This window comes from Hypanus sabinus, chromosome 28, assembly GCF_030144855.1.
Source record: "Hypanus sabinus isolate sHypSab1 chromosome 28, sHypSab1.hap1, whole genome shotgun sequence".
In the NCBI taxonomy this organism is placed as follows: domain Eukaryota; kingdom Metazoa; phylum Chordata; class Chondrichthyes; order Myliobatiformes; family Dasyatidae; genus Hypanus; species Hypanus sabinus.
In genome coordinates, this window is record NC_082733.1 from 24,554,806 (window position 1) to 24,578,239 (window position 23,434).

General features: G+C 41.1%; 1 protein-coding gene across 8 annotated transcripts in view; it reads right to left on the bottom strand.

The window, feature by feature from the left end:
* Window positions 1–23,434, bottom strand: part of atp8b4 (ATPase phospholipid transporting 8B4) — a 302,360-nt gene that overhangs the window by 230,801 nt on the left and 48,125 nt on the right. Inside the window, exon 3 of one of the 8 annotated variants that reach the window (XM_059952733.1) lies at window positions 6,990–7,079. The exons of the other annotated variants lie outside the window; for them this stretch is intronic. The gene's annotated coding sequence lies outside the window, so the exon portion shown is untranslated. The remainder of the gene's footprint in view (window positions 1–6,989; window positions 7,080–23,434) is intronic. 8 annotated transcript variants of the gene reach the window in all.

Sequence of the window (23,434 nt, forward strand, 5' to 3'; positions counted from 1 at the left end):
TTGTGATGGTCAACAAATTACAGTATGTCCTATGTTAAAACCAAACTGCTGTGTGGTCAAGACCACTCACTAATAAAGGAAGGTAGCAGTCTACTTTTTAAAATGTAGATATTTGTAGGTTGATTGCTGTTCTTCGTCTGTTAAAGCTGCAAGAGTGAAACCCCAAATGTACCTTTTGGTATGTACTTGCTACCAGTCATAGGGCTCTATGTAAACCATACCAGTGATGTGGTCTAGTTACTAACATCAAAGTAATGGAGGCTACAAATGGCAAATTTGCAAAAAGCAAATACTTGTGCTATTTCATTATAGCTGAAGGAATTCCATATTAACTGAAACTTTTCCAATTGGCATCTAATCTAGATTTTTAACAGACTTTTGTGCACAAAATTTTGCAACACCTACAAGTATTGGTGTAAAAGATTTACAGCAGTAAAATAATACTGTTAATCTTTCAAAAAGATCAGTCAGACATGGATTACATCTACAGATAATTTATCTTTCTCACTTTTTACTCGTAATCTTGTACACAGGTAGCCATGCAATAATTAGCAACAGGGAGCAAGCTATTGTTCTTGGAGTTGGAATCCATTAGTTTTATTAAGGCTGTTTCTTTGTGTTTCATTTCATTTTTTTTACTTGAGCTGCTGCTCTGAAATTATTCTTTGTTCATACTTTACAACACAAGTGTCAGTAAACCCCACGCAGTCTAAACATTGCATGCCAACTGCCAACCCATTGCCAATTAGGCCTTCCCGACTGAATGAGAAGCTTATATCCTGATTTTTATATTAACAGACAATAAATCTTTTAGCAATTTCAAATTCAATGCAAGTATCCGTTACAATTCCACAGCCAGAAGGCCTACATCAAAACAAAGGCATTATGCTATCGACCTGAGGGGATAGAATGGTGGCAATATATACCAGAACTGGCTGCTGTTATTAGCCATTGATGGCATCCACCCACTCTCCAAGGTAGAAATCCTTTTTCCAAAGGCTGTTTTTGCTTTAAAAAAGTCATTTGGGTACTAATAAATCCCAATGGTTTATTTATTCTTTCAAAACAATAAGAATTCATGTATGAGGAAGCAGTTGGCTACCTGACCTTCTGATATAAAGCAATGATCTCCCAATTCACAGCAGATGCTGGCCTCCAGATGGCGAGGCATTCTGCCAGCACGGCACACCATAAAGTGATGGAAGTTCAGAAAAAACATGGGAATAAACACCAACTTTTTCCTTTCCACGCCTTGTGACACATCGGGTGGCAACTTTGCCATTTCTTTAGCGTTTTTGACTGTTTCTTTATGAGGCGGAGTTGCTAGATTGATGCTCAGCCCAGTGCAGATGAAAAGCATGCAAGGAACTGGCCAGATTCGAACTTGGGACCACTTACTTGTGTTACGAATGTGCCACAACTCTGAGGGGCCGAAGGGTACAAAGTAGCCCCCTCCTTTTTCAGAATCGCAAGATCGCTATTAATTCGGGTCTGGGACCCAGGAAATGAGAGAGAGACACACAGAATCCTCAAGGTTTGGAATGTGTCCTGGGCCTCTGAAAGACAAAGCCACGGATAACGGCCATTGTCTCTTGGAGACGGAATTGTGTATTAAGTACTGTACTATTCATTGAAGCCCTCAGGAAATGAACAGAGTGGGCTGGATGAGGGATTGCATCATCCCAACCTGATTGACATCTGAGTAAGGATAAAAGAGGGTCTGGGGAACAACCCCTTTAGATGCACCAGGAGAAACTCTAGAAATCTCATGACAGCGTTTAATAGCGACAGCCAGTGGTGACTCGTGTGTGTGTCCATCCTTGCCCGGATGACGAGTTTTCCACGGAACAGCTTAGCTAAAGGACCGACTACAAAAACTGAACTCTCGAAGGATCGACATCATAAAAAAGGAAAAGCTGGCAAGTTTAAAACATCTGTCTCTCTCCAACCAAAGGCTGCAGCCTGAATGAGCCAGTGACTTTTATATTTCCATCAGACAATACATTATCCCCTAGACAACGATAGAGCTTATTTCTTATTATTATTATACCCGCACTTTTAGAGTTAGTATTGACGACGTATATTATCTGTATGTTTGCATTGATATTATTTTTGTGTATTTTTACCAATAAATACTGTTGAAAATAGTACCATCAGACTTCAACGGACCTCTCTATCTTTGCTGGGAAGTTACCCAGTTACGGGGTACATAACCCTTGTTTGACTCTGCTATCTTGTATCTCCATTAGGATGGTGCATGACAGGACAGGAATGTGGAGGTGAGAATGACCCCAGTCAGTCCTGTCTTTCTAGGTCGGGAAGCATGGTTTAAAAAAAAAGCAGGAGAAGAGACGTGACTAAAGAATCGCACAAGATTTTCTACCTTCAATCACCTTTGAATGGCCAGCAACAAAGTTCCCGCTATTCACTTTGTTTAAATTACCTATTTGGACTTTAGAAGGAGTAGAATTATTCTTCATTTCTCGTCGAGTTTTTTTTGCATATGCACAAATATAGTAAAATGCAAGTACAATGAAAAATTTGTTTGCAAAGCATCACAGGCCTATAGAGTCAGACATCACACAACAAACAGAATTCACGCAAAACACTGTAAAGGTTGCAAAACAAGACAACAGTGCAAAAAATTACAAACAAACCAAGTCCCTGATGGTACAAGAGGTGATCTGTCATGTTCACTTGTGAGGTAGACTCAAGATCCATTCAAGAACCCGATGGTTGTAGGAGAGCTTGGCTGCTCCGGGCGTCGTGTCTATGGACTCACTTTTGTTCTGAATGTTTTTGCTTGCTTTTATTGTTTGCAAGATTTGCGTGCTTTTTCTCCCCCTCTGCATATTGCCTGTTAGTCTTTTTTTAATTGAGCTCTTTCAGGTTTCTTGTTTTGTTGCTGCCTGTAAGCAGATGAATCTCAAGGTTGTACAAGTTATACATACTTTGATAGCAAACGTACTTTGAACTTTGAAAGCAGTTGTTCCTGATCGTGGCATTGCTCATTTCCCTCCACTAAGAACCCTGCTTTATGATTACTGTCACAACTTAGCTAAGACTATAGTGAAAGCCATCTTATTAAGTTTTCACACATATTTTCTGATTCTGCTTGAAAGTGCAGTGTCATTTGTACAGGATGAGACCACAATGCTTACAATAACAAATACGGAAATGGCTGATTAGATTAGTGATTAGTGATTTCTCAGTCGCAGAGGAAACCTGCTGCCATTTGAAATTCATGTTTTCAAATAATTCTCAAGTGTTTAACACTTATAAAAGCCCACGAATAGAACAGTGACAACTTGAGAAACAGTCTTAAAACGTGGCCACTCAGAAATAAAATTGCAACTGGACTCAATAATTAAACTGATTAATGTTTTCTTCACAAGCAATTTTTTTTTCACTCCACACAATGAGACAGCAAGTCAATAATTTATTGCTACTAAACAAATGTCATGTCTTATTAAGCTGCTGATAGTACAAAAAGTTTCTGGGATAATAAACAGTCCCTTTTACAGTATGGGCTTTTCCAGCCCCTCCTTTTACAAGTAGAACAGAATGTAGTGAATGGACTGGAACAATGCAACACAATGTCCACATCCAACAGGAAAAGATCCAATGAGATTATTGCAACAATTATAAAGTTAAAGCCTAGATTGCAAGAGGAGTTGCTTATTTTTAACAATGGGAAGATTTATACAAGAGATTCTGCAGATGCTGGAAATCCAGAGCAACACACACAAACTCAGCAGGTCAGGCAGCATCAATGGAGAGAAATCAAGATTTGATGTTTCAGGCTGAAACCATTCCCAAAGGAATTTGAAGGGCTAATTTTAAAGAGGATTCGAAATATCATGGCATGCTTGATGAATGTAGAAGAGAAAGAAGGTAGATGTTTTGGGGTTCGAATGAGATGGAGAAAAAGGTACATAGACCCTGGGTTGGGAACCCCTGATAAATGAATGAGAGTTGTTAAGCTCAGATGACCACTACAGACAATTAATGAGCTTGAGGCCAGATCACAAGAAAGATAACATAACAGAGGTTGAAACAGATCACATTGGTGATGGAATGAAAATGGAGTTTCAAACTTAGCCCTGCTTCAGCTGATCGAGCCACTTGGGTTTATTTTGAACCAATATTAGAAAAAGAGGGATTGGTTGCTTTGATCTAGTCAAGTTGATAGGAATTCCAGATTCTTAATGACTTAATGTCAAGGAGTTAACGTGAAATGTTCATGGAATTGTGTGTGGTGGAAGAAGGTAAAGCTGAAAGTCATCAGCATAGATGTGGGTTAGCAATCTCAATAGTATGGGTTAGTGAAAGAGTGGGAACTTGTGAGCAAGCCAGAGATATTTATATAGGTTCAAAAGGTGAATGTGGTGAACTTGTGATAGGTAGGTTTGAAAATCATTGTGGAGCACAAAGATGAAGATGGGCCATAAAGGAACAGTGAAGGTGGTAACATATCAATGATACCCATGCCTATGGGTACATTTGTCCGCTGAGAAAACGGACAACATAACGCAGTTACAATCATTTTGACTACTGCAATCTCAGTCACAACCAAATGGGAATTTGACGAATTTGTGAGAAGGAGCATGGAATTCTAAGCTCTGGAAACTCTTGGGATAACTTCCCCACCATTTAAAAAAAATGGGTTTTCCTATCTTTTATCTATCCTAAAGTGCCTAAAACATTTATTCTGCACTCTTGGTATTGTTATATTTTATACTGTCTCAGAGCACTGTTGTAATAAGTTGGTCTGAATGAACAGTATGTATGACAAGCTTATCGATACCTGAGGATGTGTGACAATAGTACACCAATTTTCCATCTTGTTGACGTAGTATTAAATTCTGCAGCTCCAGTATGATAAAGAGGGACTTTATAAATGCAAGCTTATTGTGCCTACATGAAACCAAATGAAGCATACATTGCACATTTAATAGCGCTGTTTTTAAGTCCTGGAATCAGATGTCTGAGCCTGAAGGTTCCATTGTTTACATGTCTCCATACAATTCTCAAACCAAGAAATGAAATGCTTTGGGGAAGGGAATTTCAGTACTTCAATTGTGGTTGCAATTTCCAATAACATAGCTCAATCACAACAGTCCCACCCAAATATTCCTGCAAATCTGGTGTAGAAAACAGATGTTTGTGTCTTGAGCAATGGAAACAGTAAGCTATTTAAAGAAAATTACTCAAATGTGTTGTAGGTTTAAAGAAATTATTGGCATTTACACAGTCTCACAATATTGCAAAGTATATCATAGCTAAGGAACAGCCTTTGAAGGTTTTGTTGTAATGTCTGGAAAAGCTTAGCCAAATTGCATATAGCAAACTCCCATAAAACAAAGCCTTCATTAGAACAGTTTGCCAAACATCTGTCTCATGACAAAACAAATTTTGTACACAGCAAGAAAGAAAAGCTGAATAGTGTGGTAATTACTCACATTAAAATGAACACTGTGAAAGTAAAAGTATTTAAGTTTCACTGATGGCTTGGTAGCCTTCATGGAAGTAGTGTAATTGTTATTTCACACATACTAACGTCAGAGGTAATGTGAAATGTCCACCAAGTCCTTACAGCCAGTCTAATACAGTTTGTCTTTGGAACTAATAATACGGGAAGTCTCTTTTTTGTAATAAGTTATGGTTCCTTCAAATAAAAGTATGTTCTTTAACCTCAGACAATAATTTTGAAGCTAATGTAGAGGGAATAACCATTTGTAGACCCATCAGTGAGCTGCAGCTCATGCTTCTCATAATTCCGAGGGACACAATTCCAATTCTTGAGAGTACTGGAATTAAAGATAGAACCATAGAACATTACAACACAGAAACAGGCCTTTTGGCCCTTCTTGGCTGTATAGATAGCCAGCATGATTTTGGCAGAGCAGATCCTGTTTGATTATATGGGAGACAGGGTTTAAGGGTCAGCACAACATTGTAGGTTGAAGGGCCTGTACTGTGCTGTATTATCCTACATTCTATGTTCTATTATTCTGAGTATTTTCTCCCCCAAATAAGCACAGGGTTCACGACAATTTGGAAAGTGATAGAAGGCAGAGTGACGGCTATTTTTGTGATTGGAAACCTGTGCCAACTGTTGAGAGAGGGTAATTCTAAAGGAAATTTAGTTTTATTTTTGCGGAGTAGTAGCTGACTGGAACATGCTCTCAGGGAGTGGCAGAATCAATTCAACAGCAACATTATGAGGCATTTTAACAGGCGTGTGAACAGGCAGAGAATGGACCGATACTGACTGTGTGCAGCTGGGCGGGACTCAATTGGCATCATGTTCGCACAGAAATCATGAGCTAAAGGGCCTCTTTCTATGCTGTACTGTTCTATGTTCTATAAGTTTAACATGAGGGATAAGAGCTTAAGAAGTTTTGAGGAGAGTTGACAAAGAAACTTTCTTGTCCAGGGGTGGTGAGAATTGGGAACGAGCTGGCGGAGTGGTTAGTACTCTTTCTGTTTCCCAACCACCTTCCTATTTTAACCAATACCTGATCTAGTAATTTGCAAAAGTTTTACGAGTCTGCACATATTCAGCAGGACATCAAAAACTTTGTCTAACTTCTATAGATATGTTGTGGAGAGTGGAGTGACAAGCTACATCATGGACTGGAATGGGAAACCACTGAATAGAAAATCCTAGAAAAGGTAAAAGATTCAGCCCAGTACATTGTGAGTAAAGTCCTCCCAACCACTGAACAGTTCTACAAGAAAAGCTGATGTAGGAAAGCAGCATCCACCGCCAGAGTTCTTCACCACCCAGGCCATGCTCTTTTCTCACTGCTGCCATTAGGTAAAAGGTACAAAAGCCTCAGGACTCACACCACCAGGTTTGAGAACAGTTACTACCCCTCAACCATCAGGCTCCTGATCAAGAGGATGACTACACTCGTCTACTGAGACATTTCCACAAGTAATAATCTCACATTAAGAACTTTTTACCCTGTTATTTCACTCACGTTATTTGTTGCTATTTGCAGAGGTTGTCATCTTCTACACTCTACTTGATCTTTCATTGATCCTGTTCCAGTTACTCTTCCGCAAATTTGCTGAGAATATCCACAGGAAAAAGAATCTCAGAGTTGTATGTGGTGACATATATGTACTCTAAAAATAACATTTACTTTGAACTGTTACGTACCCCGTAACTGGGTCACTTACCAGCAAAGATAGAGAGGTCCGTTGAAGTCTGATGGCACTACTTTTAACAGTATTTATTGATAAAAATACACAAAAATAATATCAATGCAAACATACAGGTAACATACGTCATCCATACTAAATCTAAAAGCGCGGGTATAATAATAATAATCAATAAGAAATAGCTCTATCGTTGTCTAGGGGATAATGTATTGTCCGATGGAAATATAAAAGTCACTCAAGTTCATTCAAGCTGCAGCTTTTTGGTTGGAGAGAAAGACGGAGGTTTAACTTGCCCATTCCTTTTATGATGTCAATCCTTCGAGAGTCGTTGGGGGCCGGATTTCCCCTTTTTGGTTAGCTAAAGCTGTGCTTCCGTGGTAAAGACCCCACCAATTCTGAGGCAAATGGAAAAGGACGCACGTGGGCTTTTCCACCGACTTTCGCTGTTACACTGTTACAGGAGTTCTAGCATTTCTTCTGGTGCGTCTGAAGGGGCTGTTCCCCAGACCCTCTTTTATCCTGACTCACAGGGTCTCAGATGTCAATCAGGTTGGGATGATGCAATCCCTCCACCAACTCCCCCTCGGTTCATTGCCTGGGGGCTTCGATGAATCGTACAGTACTCAATACACAATTCTGTCTCCAAGAGACAATAGCCGTTATCAATGGTTCCGCCTTTCGGAGGGCAGGACACATTCCAAACTCTTTGTGGACTCTGCATGTCTTTCTCTCATTTCCTGGGTCTCCTGAACTGACTTAATAGTGATCTTGCGATTCTCAAAAAGGAGGGGGCCACAGACGTAACAGAACTATCTACCTCTATACAGGTGGCCCCCGTCTTTCGAACATTCGCTTTAGGACAGCTTGCTGTTACTAAAGACCTACATTAGTACCTGTTTTTGCTAACCAAAGAGGATTTTCGCTTTTACGAAAAGACGCCTGCTTTATACATGTGTTTACCCTGAGAAAGACTACCATGACCATGAAGCCTTGTACAGGCAGTTGTGTGCACATGCGTGCACGTGCGCAGGGGTGTATGTGCCGATATTTTTTCTCCAAATCGATTTTGGCTCACTGTCTTGCCGATTTTTATAAGTGAAACTACACCATACATACAATATTTCTACCTTATATAGGCTGTGTATTTATCATATCATTTCTGCTTTTACTATATGTTAGTGTTATTTTAGGTTTTATGTGCTATTTGGTATGATTTAACCATATAACCATATAACAATCACAGCACGGAAACAGGCCATCTCGGCCCTCCTAGTCCGTGCCGAACTCTTAATCTCACCTAGTCCCACCTACCCGCACTCAGCCCATAACCCTCCACTCCCTTCCTGTCCATAAACCTATCCAATTTTACCTTAAATGACACAACTGAACTGGCCTCTACTACTTCTACAGGAAGCTCATTCCACACAGCTATCACTCTCTGAGTAAAGAAATACCCCCTCATGTTTCCCTTAAACTTCTGCTCCCTAACTCTCAAATCATGTCCTCTCGTTTGAATCTCCCCTACTCTCAATGGAAACAGCCTATTCACGTCAACTCTATCTATCCCTCTCAAAATTTTAAATACCTCGATCAAATCCCCACTCAACCTTCTACGCTCCAATGAATAGAGACCTAACTTGTTCAACCTTTCTCTGTAACTTAAGTGCTGAAACCCAGGTAACATCCTAGTAAATCGTCTCTGCACTCTCTCTAATTTATTGATATCTTTCCTATAATTCGGTGACCAGAACTGCACACAATATTCTAAATTTGGCTTTACCAATGCCTTGTACAATTTTAACATTATATCCCAACTTCTGTACTCAATGCTTTGATTTATAAAGGCCAGCGTTCCAAAAGCCTTCTTCACCACCCTATCTACATGAGACTCCACCTTCAGGGAACTATGCACTGTTATTCCTCGATCTCCTGTTCCTCTGCATTCCTCAATGCCCTACCATTTACCCTGTATATTCTATTTGGATTATTCCTGCCAAAATGTAGAACCTCACACTTCTCAGCATTAAACTCCATCTGCCAACGTTCAGCCCATTCTTCTAACCAGCATAAATCTCCCTGCAAGCTTTGAAAACCCAACTCATTATCCACAACACCTCCTACCTAGTATCATCTGCATACTTACTAATCCAATTTACCACCCCATCATCCAGATCATTTATGTATATTACAAACAACATTGGGCCCAAAACAGATCCCTGAGGCACCCCGCTAGTCACCGGCCTCCATCCCGATAAACAATTATCCACCACTACTCTCTGGCATCTCCCACCTAGCCACTGTTGAATCCATTTTATTACTCCAGCATTAATACCTAACGACTGAACCTTCTTAACTAGCCTTCCATGTGGAACTTTGTCAAAGGCTTTAGTGAAGTCCATATAGACTACATCCACTGCCTTACCCTCGTCAACATTCCTCGTAACTTCTTCAAAAAATTCAATAAGGTTTGTCAAACATGACCTTCCACGCACAAATCCATGCTGGCTACTCCTAATCAGATCCTGTCTATCCAGATAAATTATTTATACTATCTCTAAGAATACTTTCCATTAATTTACCCACCACTAATGTCAAACTGACAGGTCTATAATTGCTAGGCTTACTTCTAGAACCCTTTTTAAACAATGGAACCACATGAGCAATACGCCAATCCTCCGGCACAATCCCCGTTTCTAATGACATCTTAAAGATCTCTGTCAGAGCTCCTGCTATCTCTACACAAACTTCCCTCATGGTCCTGGGGAACATCCTGTCAGGACCCGGAGATTTATCCACTTTTAAATTTCTTAAAAGCGCCAGTACTTCCACCTCTTTAATTGTCATAGGTTCCATAACTTCCTTACTTGTTTCCCACACCTTACACAATTCAATATCCTTCTCCTTAGTGAATACCGAAGAGAAGAAATCGTTCAAAATCTCTCCCATCTCCCTTGGCTCCACACATAGCTGACCACTCTGATTCTCTAAGGGGCCAATTTTATCCCTCACTATCCTCTTGCTTTAAATATAACTGTAGAAACCTTTCGGATTCATTTTCACCTTATTTGCCAAACCAACCTCGTATCTTCTTTTAGCTTTTCTAATCTCTTTCTTAAGATTCCTTTTACATTCTTTATATTCCTCGAGCAATTCCTTTACTCCATGCTGCCTATATCTATTGTAGACATCCCTCTTTTTCCGAACCAAATTTCTAACATCCCTTGAAAACCATGGTGCTTTCAAACCTTTAACCTTTCCTTTCAACCTAACAGGAACATAAAGATTCTGTACCCTCATAATTTCACCCTTAAATGACCTCCATTTCTCTATTACATCCTTCCCATAAAACAACTTGACCCAATGCACTCTATCTAAATCCCTTCGCATCTCCTCAAAGTTAGCCTTTGGGAAGTTATTTTTTGGGTCTGGGAACGCTCAAAAAATTTTCCCATGTTAATGGTAATTGCTTCTTCGCTTTACGACATTTTGGCTTACAAATTGTTTCAAAGGAACGCACTACCTTCGGATAACGGGGGAAACCTGTATATATAAATAATACTTTTGCACAGTACTGTACACTCTCAACATTTAAGACATTCTCAGAAAGCACGTGAATCACCAATGCAGCAAAGGTTATGGACCAAGTTGTGCCAAAGGTAAACACAAAGTACACTGCAGATGCTGTGGTCAAATCAACACGTACAAACAAACTGGAGGAACTCAGCAGGTCAGGCAGCATCCATTGAAATGAGCAGTCAACTTTTTGGGCCGAGACCCTTCATCAGGACTAAAGGAGGAGGGGGCAGGGGCCCTATAAAGAAGGTGGGGGGAGGGTGGGAAACCAATCAGAGGAAAGATCAAGGGGTGGGGGAGAGGAAGCAGGGAGGGGCTAGGCAGGAGAGGTGAAGAAGGAATGTAAGGGGAAAGCACTATGGGCAGTAGAAGGCAGAATCATGAGAGGCGGCAGGCAGCTAGAAGAGGAGACAGAGTGAAGGTGGGATAGGGGAAGGGAGAGGGAGGGAATTACTGGAAGTTGGAGAATTCAATGTTCATACCAAGGGGCTGGAGACTACCCAAACGGTATATGAGGTATTGCTCCTCCAGCCTGAGTTTGGCCTCATCATGGCAGTAGAGGAGGCCATGTATGGACATATCCGAATGGGAATGTGAAGCAGAGTTGAAGTGAGTGGCAACCGGGAGATCCTGTCTGTTGTGGCGGATGGAGCGGAGGTGCTCGGCGAAGCGGTCCCCCAATTTGTGTCAGGTCTCGCCGATGTAGAGGAGGCCACACCAGGAGCACCGGATGCAATAGATGACCCCAACAGACTCACAAGTGAAGTGTTGCCTCACCTGGAAGGACTGTTTGGGGTGCTGAATGGTGGTAAGAGAGGAGGTATGGGGACAGGTGTAGCACACGAAGGACGTGTGGACCTTTCTTCACCTCTCCTGCCTATCCCCTCCCTGCTTCCCCTCCCCCACCCCTTGATATTTCCTCTGATTGGTTTTTCACCTGGCACCTTCCCAGCCTCCCCCCACCTTCTTTATAAGGCCCCTGCCCCCTCCTTCTTCAGTCCTGACAAAGGGTCTCGGCTTGAAACGTTGACTGCTCGTTTCCACGGATGCTGCCCGACCTGCTGAGTTCATCCAACTTGTTTGTATGTGTTATGCTAAAGACAATTGGCATAGATGGGTATGGATATGGAGAGCCAAAGGCACATTTTCTGTGTTGCTTCACTTTATGACACAAGATGTGATGAAGCAATGACACTATTTGCAATGTATTGAGTATTTTGGTGATTGCACACATCCATGGTCCTTTTGACTTTCAAATATACTGTATATACTATTTTGAAACATTTACTTTCTGTATTATATAAGCTAATATCTTTGTGATTCAGTTGATTAATGCAAAATTCATTGTTCACATTGAAACTAGGACTTGCAAAATTTTTTCCCTACAAACATTTGCATTTCGCACTCATGAATAATCTATATGTAAAACCAAAAACAACTTGATACTGCAATTTAAAATAAAACACATCAACTCTTTCCTCAGGCTTGTTGGGTGTCTCTTTTACATGGATACATGAAGTGCAAATTCAGTGTTTGGATCAAGTTGGGAGAGAGACTTCTGAAACTCATTTCAGAGTCACGTGGTAGTCACAATTACAGTAAGGTAGTTGATGCAATAGAATTCTATTTCAACATTTCTTACTCCGTTTACTGTTAACGTTGACACTGAGCACCGACAGTAACTTGTGAGGACAGGAAATAAGGTTCAGAGAAGGAAAGTTCACATACAAATCAAAGCCTGATTTCCCTGAAAAATTATGCTATGGGCCAAAATAAGATTTAAAACCTAGTTTCTCAAAGGCTTCTTAGCAAACCTAGCTGCTCTTTCACTGTGTTGACTTAATTAAGAAGGAAATACCATTCCTGTTGCCAAAAGAAATCAAACTTAACACTTTTAGGTGAGTGAGTGCGATGTTGAATGCATGAAAGGTTATGGAACACACATGGGAGCAAACTAGTAAGAAACTGCTGAAACCACCTCAAGTGCAGCCCAGTCACCAGTTCAACAAAAACAACTCGATTAGCTGCAACTGTCACTAGTTTCAGCAAAGTGATGCAGCAATTTCTGACCTTCCCTGAATTCAAAGTGGCAGTCTTCCAATGTAAAAAGCACAGTATCTCATTCTGAGCTGTAAATCTAAACTCTAACAATGCATCAAAGCAAGTTTTAAATTGCAGATTTGACTTTACAAAAGGATTTTTAAAAAAGACTCTGTGTGATATGTTTCAGTGAACGATGATTCCTCAGGCGACATCTTCCAGATAGCCAATCCCTTCAATTATTTAACTTTTTCTACATCCTTGGTTTGTTTCGTTTGCCTTGTTTGTGTTACAGAATCTGTTGGAGCCTGTGATGTGCAGCTTGGAATTTTATAGAATGATGTATTTGCTCTGCTGCATCCGGAGAGCTGCCTCATGGAGAAGATCAGAGATAGGGTCCCGAAAAGGACTAAGAACACACGAATGACTCCATCTCGAAGCGATGAGGAAGACTGAAGCATCGGGGTGAATACAGTGGAGATCAGCAATCGCTCCCAACAGAGGGCACCAGAGTGACGACGGTCAGCAGCCGGACTGGCGGCAATCAGACCCGGGTCAGCAATGCTCGGGCCTGCAGTCACTCTTCACAGACGGACTGAGTTCATGTGGCTGCTCTCCTCGTGTGCTGACAGAAAGATGTTTTGCTTATTCTGAAATTTATGTGATTGTTGGAATGTACTTTATATTTGTCTCCTTTAGTTTTTGCTGTTTTCTTTCTTGCGGCTGATTGGTGAATGGGTGATCTATTAATTTTTTGTGTGTGAGGAGGGGCTGGGGGTTTTGATCCTACTTTTGCTGTTCTTTGCAGTGAGTGAGGGAGTCGAGGATCGTTTTGTCACTGTATTTTTTTCCTGCGGGGGGAGGGTGGGGGATTTCGCTATGTTTCTTTTTCATACTGGGGGAGGGGGGAAGAGTTGATGTCTTTACTTTTAACAAATACTATGATCTTCCTGTATTTCATGGCTATCTGGAGAAGACGAATTTCAGAGTTGTGTTGTACATGCATAATTTGACAACAAAATGAACCTTTGAACACTATTCCTTACCCGCTTTAGGGATATATGGATATCACTATTTTATTCACAGTGATTGCTTCAGGCGATTAATTTACTGTTTAAAATAACTAAAATTCACATCAGGAGTATACCATCAAAATGCCAGTCTTCAGTCAAAGTGATAAATAGCCACACTCCGGTCAAACTGAAACAGTGCACGTGCAACAACATCATCAATCTGAGCGAGCAGAGAACTGCCTAGGTTTGTCCTGCTCATAAAATGTTGGAGAAATCTAATCTAGCCAATTACTGTCCTAACCATATCATCATCAAAGTTACAGTGCTATTGAGTGACAATGATTTATCAATCAAGCACAGTTTGGATAGGTGGATGGATGGTAAGCGTATGGAGGTCCTATGGTCCTTGTGCAGATTGGCAGTGGTAGGCAGTTTAAATATTTTCAGCATTTAAAGGACCTGCCGCTATCCCATACTTTCTATGACTCCAGTAGTCTGCTTACAGTGGCCCCAAAGATCACTTAGATCTCATTACAGGCTTGGTGCAAACATGCTCAAAAGAGCTCATTTCCTGAGTAAGAAAGGGTCTTCTTTAAAGTCAAGTCAGAAGTTGGCCAAATGTGGAATAAAAAACAAAACGATATTAAACTGAAATCAACTTTCCATGACCTGGATCAAATGTACAGGAAATTGGTTCTGTTTATTAGACTCCCACTAATGGGAGTTCCAGGGCAGTACTTCTTCTTAGCAATGCCCTACAATCAGCTGTATTGTCAAAGGCCTTCTCACCAGCATGAGTGCAAGGTATTTTCCAGTGTTTCATTTCCATTTGTAGCACCCAATATAATGATACACTAGCAAATGCATGCAGCAAGATATGAACAGCATTCCGATAAATGACAGGCTAATCTGTGCCACGTGAGTGCCAGTATTTTTTCCGAGAACAATTGGCTGCAGGCAAGAAATGTAAGCTTTGTCCATACAGCCAAACAGAAAAGTGAAACAGAAGACTGACAAACAATCTGGATTTCCAGCACCAAGAATGATATACTGTAGATGTTGCTTGCAAATCACTCTACTTCAGCTTGTCATAGTACATACTTCTAGACTACAGTGCAACAACGAGCTTCTGAAAATTATTCAAAACTGGTGAAGGATAACTATCACGACAGAAAGCATTGTCAAGTACCTTTCACTAGGTCTTATAACAATGAACCAAAAAAGAAAAACAGAATGGATCAGTTCAAAGGCATGTTTATTACTTGCAAGGAAAGTACCTCTGCTCCTCATGTATGGCAAGCTGCTTCCAATATGCAGTTTACAAAGTGTGCTTTTTATACATGTTTTCAAGCTATACTTTGGCTATTATTTGTTTTGAAGGTCAGTTCCTCCACTGCAGTACAGCTGCAATACTCAAATTCACACATTATATCAATCACCCCTTAGTTGCATAATAAACAATAATTAAGATGTTAAATGTCTCTTGCCACATACACACTCAGCTTATAACAAAACACTCTGGGATTATACGGGCTCCATTTTATCACATTACAAAATTAAATACATCTCCACTGCATCCATCTCAAGGTCACCTAAAAATGATGCAAAGATGGTACTTGAGCATAAGGACTGTCATATCTTCCTCTTCCACTGCTTTGCCTGTACTTGCAGAAACCAGTGATATGGATAAGTTCTCATCTGTGAGGTGGAGAGCAAAGGTGAAGTTCTGGTGCTCCCAAAGGTTAAATGATATGGATGTTACAATGGGGCACCAATATCTATTTTATTTTGAATAGTTTTTGCACATATTCTTCAGCTAAAGATGTTCTATCCAGTAGTCAATCCAAAGGCTCAATTCTTATGAAGCTAGTGCGGTCTTTATGGCCGAGGATGGCAGGCCAACAAAGACAGTGCTAAGGGAAACCACTGGAAACTACACTGTGGTGGTGGGATAACATGGGGTGAAGGGTGGGAGTTGGATGAAAAGGTGCATTTTTCCTTATCACTTTACAGGAGGTTTAGTAGGTAGACAAAGGCATCAGAATTTCTAATGTCATGGTCATGAAGTGTGGATAGGGGGCAGACCAGTTGTATTTTAAGATTTTGGCGAAGATGAGAAATGGCATTGAATTGAAGCTTTTTTTGTTTACAAGAGTTGCAGCGGAGTAGGATAGTTTGTCGGGAGTTAGAGGGAAGTGCCTTAAGACTGAGGATGGCAGGCTGGTGCAGTGAAAGCTGACTGGGACGGCTGAAGGGAATTGTTAAGCTAAAGACCTCCCACACAAGTATTGCTGTCCAGCTTAACATAGGGAAGACCAAAGTGTCCTCAGACTGCTCATCCATCATGATCATGCCAGGAACAACACGGTCAAAGTTGCCTGATAGTGCTCTGAAAAAGTCTTTTTTTGCTTGGTATATGATATCAACCAGCAATTGACAAGTTTGGAAATCACATCAAAATGCAAAAATTCAAATATCTCAGAAAAAAAACTTTAAATGACAACCTGCTAAGAAAGTGTGTTATGTGTTTGAATTTCTAAGCATGTTTGTCCAATAAAATGGTTAAATGAGTGAGAGTGTGTTAAGGTCAGGATACTGAATGAGAAAGATAAGGTATGATGTTGCCATTTTAAGAACAGCCTTATTACCCAGGCTGTTCTTCAAATGGTATCATCGTACTTCAGTACAGTAACCGGTTACTAAACATTTCCAGGTGATGGCTATTTTGAGAAGTGCTATTTAAATTAATTAAGTGAGGAGGGATGCTGTTGTAAAATTATTCCCAGCTGTTACACATCCACATATCGCATGGGATTTGTGACTTTCTGCAAAACATTGCACCATAACAATCGCTTCAAGACAACTTATAAGACGTGTTTGAGCAATTCCTTTAAAACAAACTAGATGATTGCAAGACAAAAAATAGAGGCGTAAACATGAGAGGTGTTGGAAATCCAAAGCAACACACATGAATTGCTGGAGGAACTCAGCAGGTCAGGCAGCACCTATGAAGGGGAATAAACATATGACTTTTCCAGCTGAGACCATTCATCAGGACTCCAAAAGAAGAGGTAAGAAGTCTTAAGTTCCCCTTTACAAGTCTCAGCCTGAAATATCAACTGTTTATTTCTCTCCATCGATGCTGCCTGACCTGCTGAGTTCCTCCAAATGTTCTGTGTGTTACAACAATGACAGAATTTACATCATTCTTTGTGTAGTAATCACCAATCTGGGCTGGGTTCATAATATTTAATATAAATTGAGATACCTAGGCATTTTGTAAATCAGTGAAACACTGTCCTGAAACATAAAGCTTAGCAATATGTTCAGGCTGTCAGTGGAATTCAGTGCGAATTTTTGTGTACAGTAATGCAAAACTCGAGATTCTGCAAACTTGTAAGCTTTAAAATAAATACAACCATCTGTCTCAAGCAAAAATTGTCAATGTGATGAGTTTGGATGCTAATCAAGAATTAACACAGAACCAACCCAGCATTCCCAAGGCGTGTTGAACATGCAATGAAGTGTTCCTTATCAACACATAACCAAATCCTGTTCAGTAAATGTTATGCTACAGGCAAAACCTGATACATATAGTGAGAAAATGAGACTATCATTTCCAGAGAGCAAACTTCTCAAACAAAGTTATGAAATGCCATTCATCACCTGCTAATATGCTTGTCAAGCACCAAATCACATTCAAATGTGCAGTGCTGACATGGAATCAAGCTGAGGGGCCCATCTAATTTCTAAAATTTGATGTGAATCGACTAGCAATTCCAGACTCTTGTGCATGCAGTTACAATGAATGGCAAGACAATAAAATACACACATGCTTTTAATATGATGAATACATTTATATTCATCATGTGAAAAGCAAACATTGAAAATTAAAGGAACAATCCTTTGCACTCAGGTCATGCCCTCTTCACACTGTTACTGTTGGGAAGGAGGTACAGAAACCTGAAGACACACGCAATTCAGAATTGTTCCTGAATTCTGTTCCCAATTCAGGAACAGCTTCTCTGCCTCTGCCAACCGATTTCTGAATGGACACTGAACCCATGAACACCACCTCACTACGTTTTTTATTCCTGGTGTGTCTTTGCACTACTTAATTTAACCTAAGTATTTAATAGATATACTTAATGTAACACTTTTTCCCCTCTATATTTATCAGGTATTTCATTGTACTGTTGTGGTAAAGTTGACAAATCTCACGACATGTGCCAGAGATATTAAACCTGATTCTGATTCTAAAGGATTGCTGCTTTGAATAACAGCACTTGGCATGACAATAGGTCTGTTCATCCTACAGCAATCACATATTCAAAGACCTGACATCTTGCACGTTCAAACGTTGGCAGCTCAGTGTTACAAGTACTTGCAAAGCAGTGAAGAAAACATACTACGCCTAGGGTGATTTTCTCTGCATCTTCGCCAGAGTGTCAATCTAATTCACAGTTCCATTCCTGATTAGAATCACTACTAGAATGAATGCATGTCAATGTGCCCCATCTGAAAAATGGGGTCTCATATGCTGGGGTGCTGTTTATAGACTTCAGTTTGGCAATTAATACAATCATACCCCAGAATCTGGTGGGGGAACTGTCCTCACTGGATCTCAACACCTCTCTCTGTTGCTGGATCCTGGACTTCTTAACAGAAAGGCCTCTGGTCCCATTACGCTGAGTACTGATGCTCCGCAGAGCTGTGTGCACAGCCCACTGACGCCCATACTGCTGATGCAATTCGTACAATTCAGCTCAAACTGTCAAGTTTGTGGATGACCAACAGTGGCTGGCTTCATCAACAACGACGATGAGTCAAAGTACAGAGAGGAGGTGGACTGACTGGTGGACTGGCGTGAGAACAACTCTGGAGATGGAGCGGACCAATGAACTAACTGTGGACTTCGGGAAGGTGCAGATGAGCCATCCCCCTCTGTGCACGCATGGCTCCTGCGTAGAGAATTAAGAGCACCGAGTTCCCGTGAGTCCACCATGGTTGACCTCAGCTGGTGCCTCAATATCACTTCCCTGAATAAGAAGGCACTGCACTGCCCCCACTTCCTGAGAAGATTGAGGCAAGTAAGGCTCCCCCAGCCAGAATCACCACTCAGAGTATTCTGACAAGCTGCATCTCTGTCCGGTACAGGAGCAGCAGAACATCAGACCTTACACGCTGCTCTGGAGAAACGTTGTCTTGTTTGACAGTATACATGAATATGGTTAAAAGACAATAAACTTGTAAGGATAAAGATTGGGCTTCTTGTCCTCATTACTGGAATTTAGTTTCATTGCTCACTGGAATTTAGAAGATTGAGGGGGAGATCTTATTGAAACATATAAAATTCTAAAGGGATTGGACAGGCTAGATGCGGGAAGATTGTTTCCGATGTTGGGGAAGTCCAGAACGAGGGGTCACAGTTTAAGGATAAAGGGGAAGCCTTTTGGGACCGAGATGAGGAGAGGCTTCTTCACACAGAGAGTGGTGAGTCTCTGGAATTCTCTGCCACAGGAAACAGTTGAGGCCGGTTCATTGGCCTTATTTAAGAGGAAGTTAGATATCGCCCTTGTGGCTAAAGGGATCAGGGGGTATGGAGAGAAAGCAGGTACAGGGTTCTGAGTTGGATGATCAGCCATGATCATACTGAATGGCGGTGTAGGCTCGAAGGGCCGAATGGCCTACTCCTGCACCTATTTTCTATGTTTCATTACACTTTTGTTTAGAAAAATTTAATTCTCTATTTAAACCACTGAGTATGGATGTTTACTCCAACTTGAATCAGTCAAATAAATATTTGCTCAGCATACAAATCTGTTTATAAAAGCAAAATCTGAACCATACAGGCCAATTACATGTCATCATTTAGTATACAGTGAGGAAGGGAAATATCAGATGAACTTAGCAGGCAAGCAGAAAGAGAGAAGAGAAATAGTGCTCTGAAACGTACAGCCTGAAGAGTGTGCCCTTGAGTACCTATAGCTGTTTCACCTCATGCCCAATGATCGAGGGTGGATGGGAGGTGGGGGTCTGAGGGACCTGTGATCAACGTCGGTTGAAATGAAAGGGTGAAGACTGGCTGGATGCTGCCAATTCGTGCTGCATGGGTCAGTCGGTGCAGAGCATGGTGATACAATGAGCTGCTGGGTGGGGGGGCAAGTATTGAATGGGAGCCGAGTTTTATGTATTGTGATGAATACATAATGGTGCTAGGAATACACAACAGCCACTCAGGACAATACGGACTAATTCGTTTGAGGAGGAATGATTTTATTCAAGTGTGCCTAATGAGGAGATTCCATCAGGAACAAGGTGTGAATCTTGATGGGAGCATGGAGTGTTATCCAGTTGAGCCGTTGGGGGGCCATGCACCGATCCAGAAATGCTGGCTGTCATGTTTCACCCGGAAAATTAATCAAATCTCACATCACATGCTGGTGATAATAAACATTCTGATGCTGAAAAAGTATCTCATCCATATTACAAAGCCTTAATGTTCCAATATGATGTCCTTTTATTGGCACTGAATAAGTTAATGTCAGCATTTTTAATCAAGTATAATGAGGGGGAGTGGGAGGAGGTGGAGAAAAGGAAAGAGATGGGGGAGGGAGAGGGCATAATGGTGCAAGGCAAAAGGACACAGTCTCCTGACAAAGAACAAAACAGGAGGTTCAGAGAATGTGTCTGTGGCAACAGCAGAACCATGACTGCCATCATCCACTGGAAAGATTGTTCTTAAGTTTTTATATTGTTCAGAAGTTTGTAAAGTGTTTTCCTGGAAAATCTATTCTGTTTCTTGAGTTGTCATTGAGTTTGTCAGGAACTAAATACAAGAACTGAAAAGGTATAGGGACAGGAACTTGAAAGCATAAGCAAGGGGAAGCACTGGATCATTCCGGTGGACTCAACGGAAGTGAAGAAAATGAAGAACTATTGGTTCATTGAGTTAGCTGCACAGAAGTACAAATAAACTACGGTTTCTTGTGGGAAGTAATTGTCCGAGCTCTAAATGATGAGGAAAACAAGTGTTGCATTGCTGTCATTTCCTTGGTAAGGTGCCATGAGAAAGGGGGGAAAGTCAGTGCTGGCAGGAGGAAGGAGCAGGTTGCAGCATAGGCAGTGACCTTTTTGAAGGGCTGAAAGGGAAACTTATTCTTAAATAAAAATACATTAATCATAAATTCAAAACACTACAATACAAACAAAACCTAGGCAAATCAAGGCTGACACAGACTAAACCAAAGCATTTCCCGTGCTCATTTTGGATGGCAGTAATCCCCTGAGGTGTCCAACATGCCTCAAAATGCCTCCACGTTACCCGTGGACACCCTGGAGGTGGCGGCCTGACAGGAGTGGCAGAAAGACACATTTTGCACCCAAAGGCTGATGAAGTGAAAGCCAAAGGGAGGACAGTCTCGGCTGCATTTTGGAAGAGGGAGAAAAGGGGTCAAGCGCTGACGTGCAACGAGTGGGGTGGTCTCGGATGCAGCCCCTGTCCAAATAAATGAAGGGGAACTGTGATTTAAGGAAAAATAACGGGAGTGTAAATATGGAAATTAGCAATGTGTGAGCATATGCAGCAGGGATAGAAACTGGGAGAAGGTAATGGAGTTTTTACAGAAAAGAGGAACCACTGTAATATAATGAGAAAAGGAGGCAAGGGAGTGGTCACAAATGTAATGAAGAACTACACATTCCATCATCAGAAATTAAATGATGAGTATATTTAAACATTAATTTTATTATCACGTTTGCATTTTACACTTATTAAAACTAAGCATGGCTTTGAAAGGAAAGAAATGATGTCCCATTAATAAGTGACTGATTAACTCAGTCCCATGGCTATTATAACCACTTATTTACAAGTGCCTTATTTTCTCAAGTTCATCCAGGCAGGGTGATGTTCTCATTCTCATCCAACAAAGGTCACATGAAACAGAACTTGTTTGCACACAATCGCCAACCTACAGTTAACCAGACACAGCTATTACATGGGAAGCTTATTTTATGTGACTAGGTCAGTATTTACAGCAGTGGACAGGAGCTCTTCACACTCTGATGCTTGATTTCTCTCCCCACCCCCACCCACCTCTGCACATTCGTCTCTTCCTTTGAAACCAGACATCGTTTTGACCAGGCCCTGAATCACTGTGCCTCTGGACTGCCTTGGGGTACCTCAGCTACACTGTTTTTGGAGGGAAGGTGTCACATTTCACAAGGTCATTTTCACATTTACTTTAACTAAGCAAGGAGCATTGGTGAACCAGCAAATTGTCACAGCATTTCAGTTTGACACAAAAAAACTCCCTTGAAGTCAACATTCTGTGATGATTTTAGCCATCGCGAGCAGGTTTATTGATATACTACACATATGTCAACCACTTTTGCATTTCAAAAACCTGAACCACTTCCTGTTTGTGGCGGTGGGGTCGGGGAGGGAGGGGCAGCAGCATAAATAACCTAGTGATTTATCATTTGTAATAGAATAAACGTGGTTCTTCACAGCAGCTTGTAAGATGTTGAGGGATCATGACTTTTGTAAAAGTGAACTACATTTAATCAGCAGTTTACTCTAAGGCCTGAAAGGATCTTCTTCACGCAGGTGGGAACAGGCTCAGTTCTACATGAAAAGCTGGGCAAGCTTTCCTCACTACACTTCAAAAATGCCTCTTTTATGTCTAGCTGCTTTGCTTTAATCAAGCCAGATACTAAAATTTCAAATGCAAACTGGTTTCTCACAACATTTCCCTCCAAAATGTCTCATCTCAAAATGCTGATCTGGGAAGATTGACTTTACAAACAGTAGCTCTGGGTGATACAAGGTCCTCACAAACACACTAATGAGTAAAAGATATTTTACGCCTACAGCAGACCTAAGGAACCATTTGAAAGAGGATAGTTTTAATGGAACATCAAAAATCCTGTCATTTCTACTTGTTTTCTTGACCTACATGACAAGTACAAAACCTCATGACAACATCCTGGATCATCCATGAGACAAAGCAGAAGTTTATTTACAGTGCCCATGCTAATGTCAAGTGCCAATGATTGACCAGTGCTCAAACTGTTCAGTTACCTCCATCAGCCATGCCTCAAGCCAACAGTAGCCAGAGGAGCAGTGACAAAAGAAAATCAATGTTGAATACCTCAAGGGTCCTGCAACAGCAGCTCTTTTCAGACAACACAGCAATGACAGGTTGATGACTGCCAATCCAACAAGCTGAAGAGAGTTTGTGATATCTGGACTTCCCCAAACTCCATCAAAATTAGCTCTTGCAAACAGACATTTCCCTTCTCCACCAGAAAACACCAGCACAAGTTTGATGAGAACGACCAGGACATCTAGTCGATAATCAGCCACAAATTCAAGGCACACTTCAATTGGATGCTCCATCAGATCTCATGTGAAAAGAAACAGCTCTATAGGCAACTAAAGGGTTAGATGCAACAGAAATCCCATGACACACAAGATCAGCTGGTGGGTGGAAGGCACAGGATACCTAGCAGTTCACTGTAACCATGACATACAGGGAATTTTCAGCATTCAAAGCCACCCACAGCCCAAACATTCAATGACACTTCCTATTGAGATCCAAGTACAGAGGTAAGCCTTTTAAGGACAGGGATGC